The sequence below is a fragment of the Ochotona princeps genome, chromosome 2, assembly GCF_030435755.1.
Source record: "Ochotona princeps isolate mOchPri1 chromosome 2, mOchPri1.hap1, whole genome shotgun sequence".
NCBI classification, from domain to species: domain Eukaryota; kingdom Metazoa; phylum Chordata; class Mammalia; order Lagomorpha; family Ochotonidae; genus Ochotona; species Ochotona princeps.
The window spans coordinates 3,304,233-3,315,433 of record NC_080833.1 but is presented as its reverse complement, the minus strand read 5'-3'; positions in this window follow the sequence as shown (position 1 = coordinate 3,315,433).

Sequence of the window (11,201 nt, the reverse complement as noted above, 5' to 3'; positions counted from 1 at the left end):
CTGGGTCAGGCCAAGGCACCCACCCGCCTGGCAGACCCGAGCTAAGTAGCACCATCCATCGCCATGGCACCTGCTGGTGTGCATGAAGGTCTGTGGCAAGCTGGGCCAGGCTAGGCCACAATACCCATCAGTTTGTGTGAGAACTGGAGCTGGAGCAGAGCTGACCAGGCAGCTGCATTGCTGGTGCAGGTGACAGACCACACCTGACCCTGCACTAGCTGGCACACACAAGAGTCAAGCGTGAGGTTACCTCAGGTAATGTTTCTTGGGGGACTCCCTCACAGACTGCTGGACTCAGACGTTGGCCACAGAGAAAAGAAATCACAATACGCATGATCCGACCTTGGAGTGTGGAATCGGGACTGGGCCTCCTCAGTTGCCAATGTCTGTGCAGTGAACAGTCAGCTCACCTAGACCAGCAGAGGACAGCGACTGCCTCACGAGAGGATGGAAAGCAGAACAGGTTGGACAACCCTCCTGGCTAAGCTTTGCATCTGGGCATCTGGGTGCAGCAAGTCTAGTGGGACTTGGTCAACCAATGGACCTTAGAAAGATTTTCTCAACCCTGGCACAACAAAGCCAATGACATCTCTGAATTATCAAAGCCACTCAAGCAACACCTTTGAACAGGGTCTCTATTCCCCACATCAGGGTCTCTAAGCGTCGTCAAATGACCATCCCCCACCCAGGTGTTGCTGTGATTTGACAGGAAGGGGCAATCTCCTTCCGCCCACCCTGCTGCAGCAAACCAGGGGACTCAAAAGAAAAGACTAGGACATGTGTCCCCCACCTTCCTCCACACCTGGACCCTCCCCACCCTAATCGGAGGCCCACACGGGCATGCAACCTTCTCAACTATGTAAACACTATGAAAAATACAATCAAAATTTTTTCTTAAAAAAAAAATAGGAATATGTCATCTCACGGATCTGGTGGCCAGAAGTGTACAGGGCGTGGCCAGCAGGTTCACTGTCCCCTGAAGACTCTGGGCGAAGCCATTCGGCCCTCCCAGAGCTGGCAGCTGCGTCACCCAAACCCCCCCCCTCCGGCCAGTTTCCCACGGCACTTCCCGGGGGTCTTTGTTCCCCAAATCTCACCCTGCCTGTTTGGCAGGACACTTGTCACTGGATTTAGGGTCCTCCCGAAGTCCAGCATTCTGCACCTTCAGGTCCTTCACTACATGTTTTTCCAAATCAAGTCACATTCCTAGATTCTGGGGGTCAGGATATGGACCTCTTCATTTTGGGGGGAAGGCCACGGCTCAGCCATTTACACCCATGCGACAGAGGAACTTGGTCCCTGCAAACACTCTCAATCTGACTGTCCAACGGGTATCCCCTTGGGCTTTGAGGCTTTGGTCAGTTTCAGAACAAGGACAGGAGCAGTTCCTGTCATTCTCAGACCTGGCAGGGAATCTGGGGCGTTGCCATGGTGATCCCAAACCTCAAAACTTTGGTTCATTTGTATTGTTTGAAGGAACTAGTTACTCAAACCTCCTGTGACCCATGAATCCAGGGGGCAGGCTCTCAGTAGGGGACACGCAGGCTCAGAGTGGACACACAGCGCTCAGAGTGGACACACAGAGTGTAGAGTGGACACAGGGCTCAGAGTGAACACTAAAACTCAGAGTGGACACACAGGGAGTAGATGCTCTGTGTGCAAAGCAACAAAACCGCCTATTCTGGGACAAGCAGGTGACATGGAGACACTCGCCCCACACCTTCCCCTTCGGTGTGGATTTCCTGTCCACTTGTGTACATCGGGACCGCAAGTCTGCCCTCTGCTGCCCGAAGGACATTTGCGCCTCACGACAGCTGGGAAGGGACGGAGGCTGTGGCGCCGTGGCCGCGTCATCCCGTGGGTGCGGGAATGGCCTTATCTCTTAATTCACAGAGACTTTATCTGGGAGCCACAGCTGCCGAGCAGGCGGTAAACATCCTCCACCTGTGTGGATCACGGATAACATCTTTATGTGCCACATAGCCCAGGGAATTCTAAAATAAAGCTGGCACTGTTGCACACTCAGCTAGAAGTCCTTTCCAGCATCACCGCGTGAACACATCTAGAACGGAAAAACGGGCGGAGACGCATCAAGGCAATAGGGGAAAGGCCAACTCGGGGAACGGGGGTACGTCCACAGTGCAGACGACACCTGCTGAACCCCGCAAAGGAGGCGCTGGTTCCACAGCCGGCTCCAAAGCCTGCCCGGGACAGACCTGGACTGAACTCGCAGCTCCCAGTTTTGCAGTAGCCCCGCCTCAGCAGTTTCAGACCATTAGGGAGGGCTTCCTCGGTCTCCTCTGCTCAGATAAACATATCTTACCAACTTTTTTGTTGCTTTTTAAGTCAAACTTGTATCACTAGTTACTACGTCTGCGAGCCGGGGTGAGTACTTAGCTCCTCCACCGCCCACTACATGCCAGAACTGTTGAAGATTCAGTAGCGCAGGTTCTGGCACACAGCGGGAACGTTCTTTGAACAATTGCTTAAGGGACTAGTGCTGTGGAGTTACAAGCTAAGCCTCTGGTTCATGTAGGCACTCGTTGGAGTCCCGGCTGCTTCACTTCCCATCCAGCTCCCTGCTTCTGCCCTGGGAAAGCAGCAGAGAATGGCCCAAATGCTTGTTGGGCCCCTGTACCCGTATGAGAGACCTGGAAGATGCTCCTGCCTCCCAACTGTGGAGCAGCCCAGCTCTGGCCATTGCAGCCATTTGGGGAGTGAATCAGTGGATCCAAGACCTCCCTTTCTCTCTCTCTCTCTCTCTCTCTCTCTTTCTTCCTCCCACCCCTTCTCTATGGGTAACTCTTTCAAGTGTTAAAGTAAATAAATAATTTTTAAAAAAAGCACAAATAAGTGTTTTTGCATTTTTGGGGGGGTTTTTTTTGGGGGGGTTGCATTTTTAAGTGTTTGTTTGAAATGCAGAGTGGGCTGCCCCTGGCTAAAGCCAGGTACCCGACATTCCATCCAGGTTCCCACACGGGTGGCAGGAATCCAGGATTCCTGTGCAGGAGCAGGGCGCTGGATGGGATGCAGAGGTGGGCCTGATCCCAGGGACTGCAAGGTGGACACCAGTGCCCCAGGAGCTGGCTTGGCAGCCTGCGCTGTAACACCTACCTCTCCATTGTTCACTTTGTTCTAGAAGCTAGAAGATTCTGCTCAGGTGGGCACAGTAGAAACAGCCAGTGTCGGGGGAGAAAAGTGCCCATTGAGGCTGTGGTCTGTGGACAGTGTCCTCACCTCTAGCTGGGGCAGGAGAGTCTCAGTGTGCTGGGGGGGCAGTTTTGCCCCCCGGGATTAAGGCACTGCCCAGAGATGTCACAGTGGGGGCTTGATATCACTGGGCTCTGGTGGAAGAGGACGGGGCAGCCCACTCTGAAGGCTGTGTCCACACCAAGCAGCAGCAGTGCTCCGGCTGTATTCCGGCAGTACTCCAGCTCTACTCGGGCTGTGTTCTGGCTGTGCTCCGGCTGTGCTCCAGCTTTACTCCAGCTGTGTTCCAGCTGTGCTCTGGCTGTACTCTGGCTGTACTCCAGCTCTGCTCCAGCTCTGTTCCAGCTGTACTCCGGCTCTGCTCTGGCTGTGCTCCGGCTGTACTCCGGCTGTATTCCAGCTCTGCTCCAGTTGTACTCCAGTTGTACTCCGGCTGTACTCCAGCTGTGCTCCAGCTGTGCTCTGGCTGTACTCTGGCTCTGCTCCAGATCTGCTCCGGCTCTGCTCTGGCTGTGCTCCGGCTGTACTCCGGCTGTACTCCAGCTCTGTTCCGGTTGTACTCCAGTTGTACTCTGGCTGTACTCTGACTGTACTCCAGCTCTGCTCCAGCTCTGTTCCAGCGGTACTCCGGCTCTGCTCTGGCTGTACTCCAGCTGTGCTCCGGCTGTGCTCCGGCTGTGCTCCAGCTCTGCTCCGGTTGTACTCCAGTTGTACTCTGGCTGTGCTCCGGCTGTACTCTGACTGTACTCCAGCTCTGCTCCAGCTCTGTTCCAGCTGTACTCCGGCTCTGCTCTGGCTGTGCTCCGGCTGTGCTCCGGCTGTGCTCCAGCTGTACTCCAGCTCTGCTCCGGTTGTACTCCAGTTGTACTCTGGCTGTGCTCCTGCTGTACTCTGACTGTACTCCAGCTGTGCTCCAGCTGTACTCCGGCTCTGCTCCGGCTGTGCTCCGGCTGTGCTCCGGCTGTGCTCCAGCTCTGCTCCAGTTGTACTCCAGTTGTACTCTGGCTGTGCTCCGGCTGTGCTCCAGCTGTGCTCCGGCTCTGCTCTGGCTGTGCTCCGGCTGTACTCCGGCTGTACTCTGGCTCTGCTCTGGCTGCACTCCGGCTCTGCTGCTTTCACCCTGAGCAACCGCGGCCTCAGCCAGGCACTGAGGCCCCAGCAGTGCTTCCCCGATGCCAAAAACTCCCTCAGCAATGCCAGCCATGTGCACTGAGTGTCAGGTGTGGCAGCCATCCGTGGTGCTTCTGCTGAGTTCTAGAACATTCCATGCCCATTTCTGCTCATGGCTTGGTATTCTAGAAGATGGTTAGGACTGACACAAGATCTCCCAATTCAAAAGCCATGGAGAGTCTCCCAGGATGCTTGTATGTTTATTTGCAAGGCAACATTACAGAGAGGAGAAAAAGAGGAGAAAGAGAAAATTTCCCATCCATTGGTTTGCTCCCCAAATAGCGGCAACAGCCAGATCTGAGCCAATCAAAAGCTAGGAGCCAGGAAACTCCCCAGAGTCTCCCACATGGCTGCAGGGGTTCAAGGACTGGAGCCATCCTCTGCGGCAGGATGCTGGATGAGAAGAGGAGCAGCCGGGACAGAAACCGGCACCGGCCAGCAAGGACGTTGGCACTGCAGGTAGAAGCTTAACCTCCTGCACCACGGCACTGACCCTCACCCTCAGTGTATGTTTTTAAATTCTTGTGAGAAGTATACAAAAACATAAAACTTACCCATTGAAAAGAGTAGCTTTGGTACAGTTTTATGTTCCACAGCTTCTGCTACTGGTCACCAATCGCTCTCAACAACATCCATCCAGTGAATTACAGGACTAATCATCCCTTCAGCTTTAAATTGCACATGATTCTGAGTGCAGTACCAACACCTCCCCGGGTCCAGCTCCTTCCTGCCCAGGGTGTGACTCACCCCTGTGTCCAGGGGGTCCACACTGTATGCACTGCCCATGAGTCACAAAGGGCCGTTAGTCAGAGCAGACTCATCGGGATTCGCATCAGATGAGTTGGAGCCTAACACTCCCTCCCGATGCCTGTGTCATTTCCCACGCCTAGCACGTCATCGCAGGAAGGAAGGGGAGGCCCTCAGGAGAAGCTGTTTTGGAAGGGGCAGCCTGTGAAGCCACCACTTACAACACCAACATCCCATCTCAATGCACTGGTTCAAGTCCTGGCAATTCCTCTTCAACCCTGCTCCCTAGTGAGGCTCCTGGGAAGGCATCGGAAGACGGCCCCAGCTCTTGGGCCTCTGTCTCTCAAGAGGGACTCGGATGGAGTCCTGCTCTCCTGGTTTCGGTCTGGCCCCGACCCAGCCAGGGCTGCCATTGATTGGCAGGTGAATCAGCACATGGAGGATCTCTCGCTTTCCATCTCTCTGTCACTCTGCCTGTCAAATAAATATGATTTTCCAAAAAACATTTCAGGGAGGCAGCAGGTGATGGCTCGTGTCCTTGAAGTGCTGTCACCTGCTAGGAGACCTGGCTTCTACTTGGCCCAGCTCCAGCTGTTACGGCCATTTAGGAGTGTACCGGGGACCGGGAGATAGCTCTCACACGCGTTCTCTCTTTCTCTCTCTCTCTCTCTCTCTCTCTCACACACACACACACACACACACACACACCTTCTCTACTACGCTTTCTGTTGCTCTGCCTTTAAAATAAATAAAAATAGGGGCCAGCATGATAGCTCAACTGGCTAACCCTTCACCTGCAAGCACCAACACTCCATATGGGCCCCAGTTCAAGTCCTGGCTGCCACACTTCCCATCCAGCTCCTTGCTTATGGCCTGAAATGCAGTCGAGGACCCTGCAGGGGACCCTGCAGTCGTGTGGGGAACTCGGAAGAGGCTTCTACCGCCTGGATTTGAATAGGGTCAGCTCTGGCCATTATGGCTATTTGGAGAGTGACCCAGCAGATAAAAGATCTTTGTATCTCTTTCTTTCTGTAGATTGGCATTTCCAATTAAAATAAAATAAATCTTTAAAACTAATAAAGCAAGATAAACAAAAACAGGGGGTCGATGTTGTGACAAAGCAGGGTTATTGGGCCACTGACAACACCAGCATCCCATAAGGGTGCCAGTTTGAGACTCAACTGCTCTACTTCCAATCCAGGCCCCTCCTAATGTACCTGGGAAGGCAGCTGAGGATGGTCCAAGTTCTTCGGCTTCTGCATCCATGTGGGAGACCCAGAGGAAGTTCCAGGCTTCTCACTTTGGCCTAGTCCAGTCCCAACCGTTATGGTCATTGAGGGGTGATCCAGCAGATGGAAGAGTCTTGCTCTCTCTAACCTCCTCTCTCTGTAATTCTGTCTTTCAAATAAATGTATACATACAAAGGGATGTTTATATTTTGTAAATTTTTATTGATCTGTTTGAGAGACAGAGTGAGAGAGAAAGAGACGCTGTCTGAGATGCTGGTTCATTCCCGCAGCGACTGGGGCAGGGGCGAGGCCAGGAGGCAGGAACTCAGCCAGGGCCTCCACCTGGGTGGCAAGGATGCACACCCCTCAGCCTCACTGCTGCCTCCAAGTTGGCACTGGCAGAAAGTTGGAGTCAGGGATCAGAGCTGGGCATTGAACCCAAGCACTACAGTGTGTCATGTGGATATCTTAACCACCAGACTAAAGACCCACCATACTTTATCATTTTTATATTTGCTATTTATTTGAAAGCATGACAGAAAGGCATCTTTTACCTTCCGGTTCACTCCCCAGAGGCTTGCCAGGCTACAGCCAGGAGCTCAGAGCCCCGTCCAGGTCTCCCACTCAGAGGCTGGGAACCGCGGCCTCGAGCCATTGCCTGCTGCCTCCCACGAGTATAGCTGCCGGAAGCTGGCTAGAGAGTGGAGGTGGGACTCCAACCCACACACCTATGAGGACTGCAGGTGCTCTGAGGGATGACCGTGGGAGGCAGTGGGGTCAACTGCTGCCCACAACACTAGCATTTTAGACCCAGAGTGCAGGTTCAAATCCCAGCTGTTCCGCTATCTCTTCAGCTCCCTGCCAAGGCGCATGCGGAAGCCATGGAAGATGGCCCAGTGCTGGGCTCCGGCCATCCGCATGAGAAACCCAGATAGAGTCCAACACAACTCTACTGCTCTACGCAGCAGGGGAGGAAAAGCCTCCATTTCTCCATGGCAGCTTCTGTTTGCGGCGTGTCTCTCCTCCCAGTGTTAGCATGCATTAAACACGAGTATGCACCTGGAGCATTTATTGGAATGCTCAGAATAGAACGGTCTTGGAAAAAAAAACCTAAAAAATTTCAAAACACTTGCATTAGGAGCTTTCAGTCTAAAAGAAAAGATAAATTTTTTTAAGATGTATTTGTTTTTATTGAAAAGGTAGATTCACAGAGAAGGAAAGACAGGGGAATAGATCTCCTGTCCTCTGGTTCACTCCCCAGATGGCTCCAACAGCCAGAGCTGAGCCGATCTAGAGCCAGGAGCCAAGAACTTCTGAATCTCCCACACCGGTGCAGAGACCCAAGGCTTTAGGCCGTCCTCCACTGCTTTCCCAGGCAAGAAGCAGGGAGCTGGATGGGAAGTAGAGCAGCTGGGATATGAACCGGCGCCTAGACGGGATCCCTGGCAAGTGGAAGGAGACGACTTCAGCAGCTAGGCTACTGAGCTGGACCCAAGGCTGTTCTTAAAAAGAAAAATCATGAGCCATGAGTCAAAACTAGATACATCCACAGGTACAAAAGTACATTGCATCCCTGAAACTCCTTTAAAGAAAGGCAGACAGGTTGGTGCTGTGGTCCACCAGGTAAAAGCCATCGCCCAGCACTGGTGTCCCGCGTGAGCGCTGGTTTCAGGCCTGGGCTCCTCCACTTCTGGTCCAGCTCCCCTTGCTAACATACCTGGGGAAGCAATAGATGACGGCGCAATGTTTGGGCACCTGCTCTCATGTGGGAGGCCTGAAGGAAGGAAGCTCCAGGCACCTGGCTTCAGACTGGTGTTGTCATTGAGGAAGACCACCGTGTCACTCTTTGTCTCTGTCTCTCCATGTGTAACTCTTTCAAATAAACAAATAAGTCTTTTATATATATATATATTTTATTGTTATTGCTATCATTTTATGATACAGCTCCATATTCCCTTATCCTCTCTCCAATTCCCTCCCCTCCCACCTAGTTCCTCTATATCATTACCAAAGTATAGTTCTTCATACACAGTCATATGTCCATCATTGCGGGCATGGACAATGGCAGAGAGTCCAGCATCCTATTGTCAAGATATAGTAAACGGTTTCATTGTAAGTCCATCTTTGTCTGGAAGTGGAGATGTATACTACGTTGTATCCTCACATCTGGATGTTAGTCTCCATTTCACAGCTACTGTACATCCCCTCAAAATGAAAAGTCATGATACAAAATCAACAATAGAAAGAAAAATTGAAATTTACAATGCCTGAAGTTAAATGACATGTTACTAGATATGACAGTCTCCATTACACAGCTACTATACATCCCCTTAAATGAAGAGCCACAAACAGAATCAACATCCGGGAGAAAAAAGAAATTAACCACACCAAAAAGTTAAATAACATGCTATTAAAGGACTAATGTGTAGCTGAAGAAATGAAAATCAAGAACCTTCTTGAAGAAAATGATGCCACTGCATGATCTATGAGTCATTGAATGATTTAATCAGAAGAAAGTGTTCTGAAGAGATGAAACCAACAGAAAACAACAAAACCCATGCGATATAGTTTCCACTGATCTTTGTTGAAGTGTGTCTCCTCTAGACAATAAACAGATGGGTTTTGTTTTTTAATCCAGTCTACTAATCTATGGCGTTTGATTGAGCTTAAGCCATTTACATTCAGAGTTTAATATACATGGGTGTTACTTTGGTCCTGTCATTTTACGAATGGGTTGTTCATTGGTTTAGTCTTCTGTTGTCATTTTACTGGATTGTTCTTCCCATTTGCCTTTGGTTTTGGTAGGTGCTATTCCTCTTCTCTGTCGAGAGAACATCTTGAATTATCCTTTGTAGGGCAGGTTTGGGAGAGGCAAATTCTTTTAGCTTTTCTTTACTGTGGAAGAATTTTATTTCACTTTCAAAGACAAAAGAAAGCTTTGCTAGATATGTTATCCAGGGCCAATAATTTTTTTCTTTTAGAATCTGGAATATGTCACTCCATTCTCTTCTGGCCTGTAGAGTTTCCTCTGAGAGATCTCTTGTGAGCTTAATTGGCATTCCTATATATGTCAATTGATTTTTTTCACGTGCACATTTAAGGATCTTTTCCTTATGTTCGATTGAAGATCGCTTTTGATCAAGCCTGTTAGGAGTTCTGTGCCCCTCCTGGATCTTGTTTCCCAATTCTGCCTCCAGATTAGGGAAATTTTCCTTTATTATTTCATTAAATACATTTGCAAACTCAACTTCTCTTTCTGCACCTTCTGGGACTCCCATAACTCTTATATTTGGCCTCTTAATAGTGTCTTTCAATTCTTGAATACTTTCTTTGGCCTGATCCAGCTCTGCTTCCAGCTTTTTGTTTGCTTCCCCCTGGTAACAGGAAATATTTTCCAATTCTGAGATTCTTTCTTCTGCTTGCTTCATTCAATTTTGGAGACTCTCCACTGTACTTTTAATTTGCTCTACTGTGTTCTTAATTTCTGATATACCAGCCTTGATTTGCTTTATTGCTTCCTTAAATTCTTTGAACTCTTGCATGAGCTTCTCATTTTGATCAGAATACTCCTTTGCAGGGGAGTCTTCAGTAACATTCATTGTGCCTTTGTCTCTTCTTTTGCTCTTGGTCATTGCGCTTCTGGTTAGCAGAGTCTTCTCCTTGGGGCAGGTTTCTAAGTTGTGTCACCCATAGGTCTACAATGTGATTTTACTTGTTGCGGTTGATACACAACTTTTTGCTTGCAGCCACTTGTGCTACAACCTCCAGCGAGTTCCAGGTTTGGGTTCTTATGTTAGATTTCCACTGTGGTCTCCACAGCCCCAGCTCTTGGCTCACCACTCTCCACCTCCTGTGATACTGTGCTGAGGCTGCACCGTTGTCTCTGCAACCTTTCTCCCGCTTACGGTTGGAGCAGGTCCCAGGATTAGAGACTCCAGGTGTCCTATATAATTAGGTTGTTGGTGGTGCTGATCTTGTCGGAACCTGTTGGACGTTAGGTCTGGGTGTCAGACGGACCTATTTTGGCCGGTACAATACCACAGTCAGTATTATTTTCCTGCGGGACAGCACAATCCACTGACGTCAGTGAGTTCTCACGAGCTCAGCACATGAGCAGTTCACTGTTGTCCCCTGCAGTCCCAAAGCTATTGCCACAGTGCCCAAAATGGCATCTGACGTACCACCACTACTGTTCTTGATCTGCTGGCCGTCAGATCCGAGGGCTACCCTGACCTGCCCCCAGATGGAACCCATAGAATGCCACGTCGTTGCAGTTCACTGAGTCAGAAATGAGCTCACTCCCAGCTCAGCGCATGCTCAGTCCTCTCCCTCGCCCTTTCCCCCTTACGCAAAATGGCGCCCAATTCAGCTCTAGGGGGCTGACTGGACTGTGAAATCCACTCTGTTCTCGCACTGCCCATCTGAGATCTGCTGCTCTGTCTCTGCTCCTGGTCAAATCAAACAGACCAACAGGACGGACAGGTCTTTGTCTGGGTTCACCACCCGAGCTCCCAGTGAAAGTCCCTTCCCACCTGGTTGCTGGTGGAGTTCTGGCTGCTGTGGAGTTCAGATCGCCGTGCTGGAGTATCAGTCACTACAACACCACACCGTTGTGTCCGCTGCTTTCCTGTGTCTGTCAGTCTCCAGGTACCCCTCTGCTGTTGTTCTGTCCTTTCCTATTTCCTGGAATATGTCCTCTCTGCTTCATACTGATTAAATATTTTTCCGTCCGTTTAAACGTGTCCTTACCCTAATCTGCCATCTTGATTCTAAAATTAGTCTTTTTTAAAAAAAGAGGTGAGGGAGGGCCCGGCACGGTAGCCTAGTGGCTAAAGTCCTCTCCTT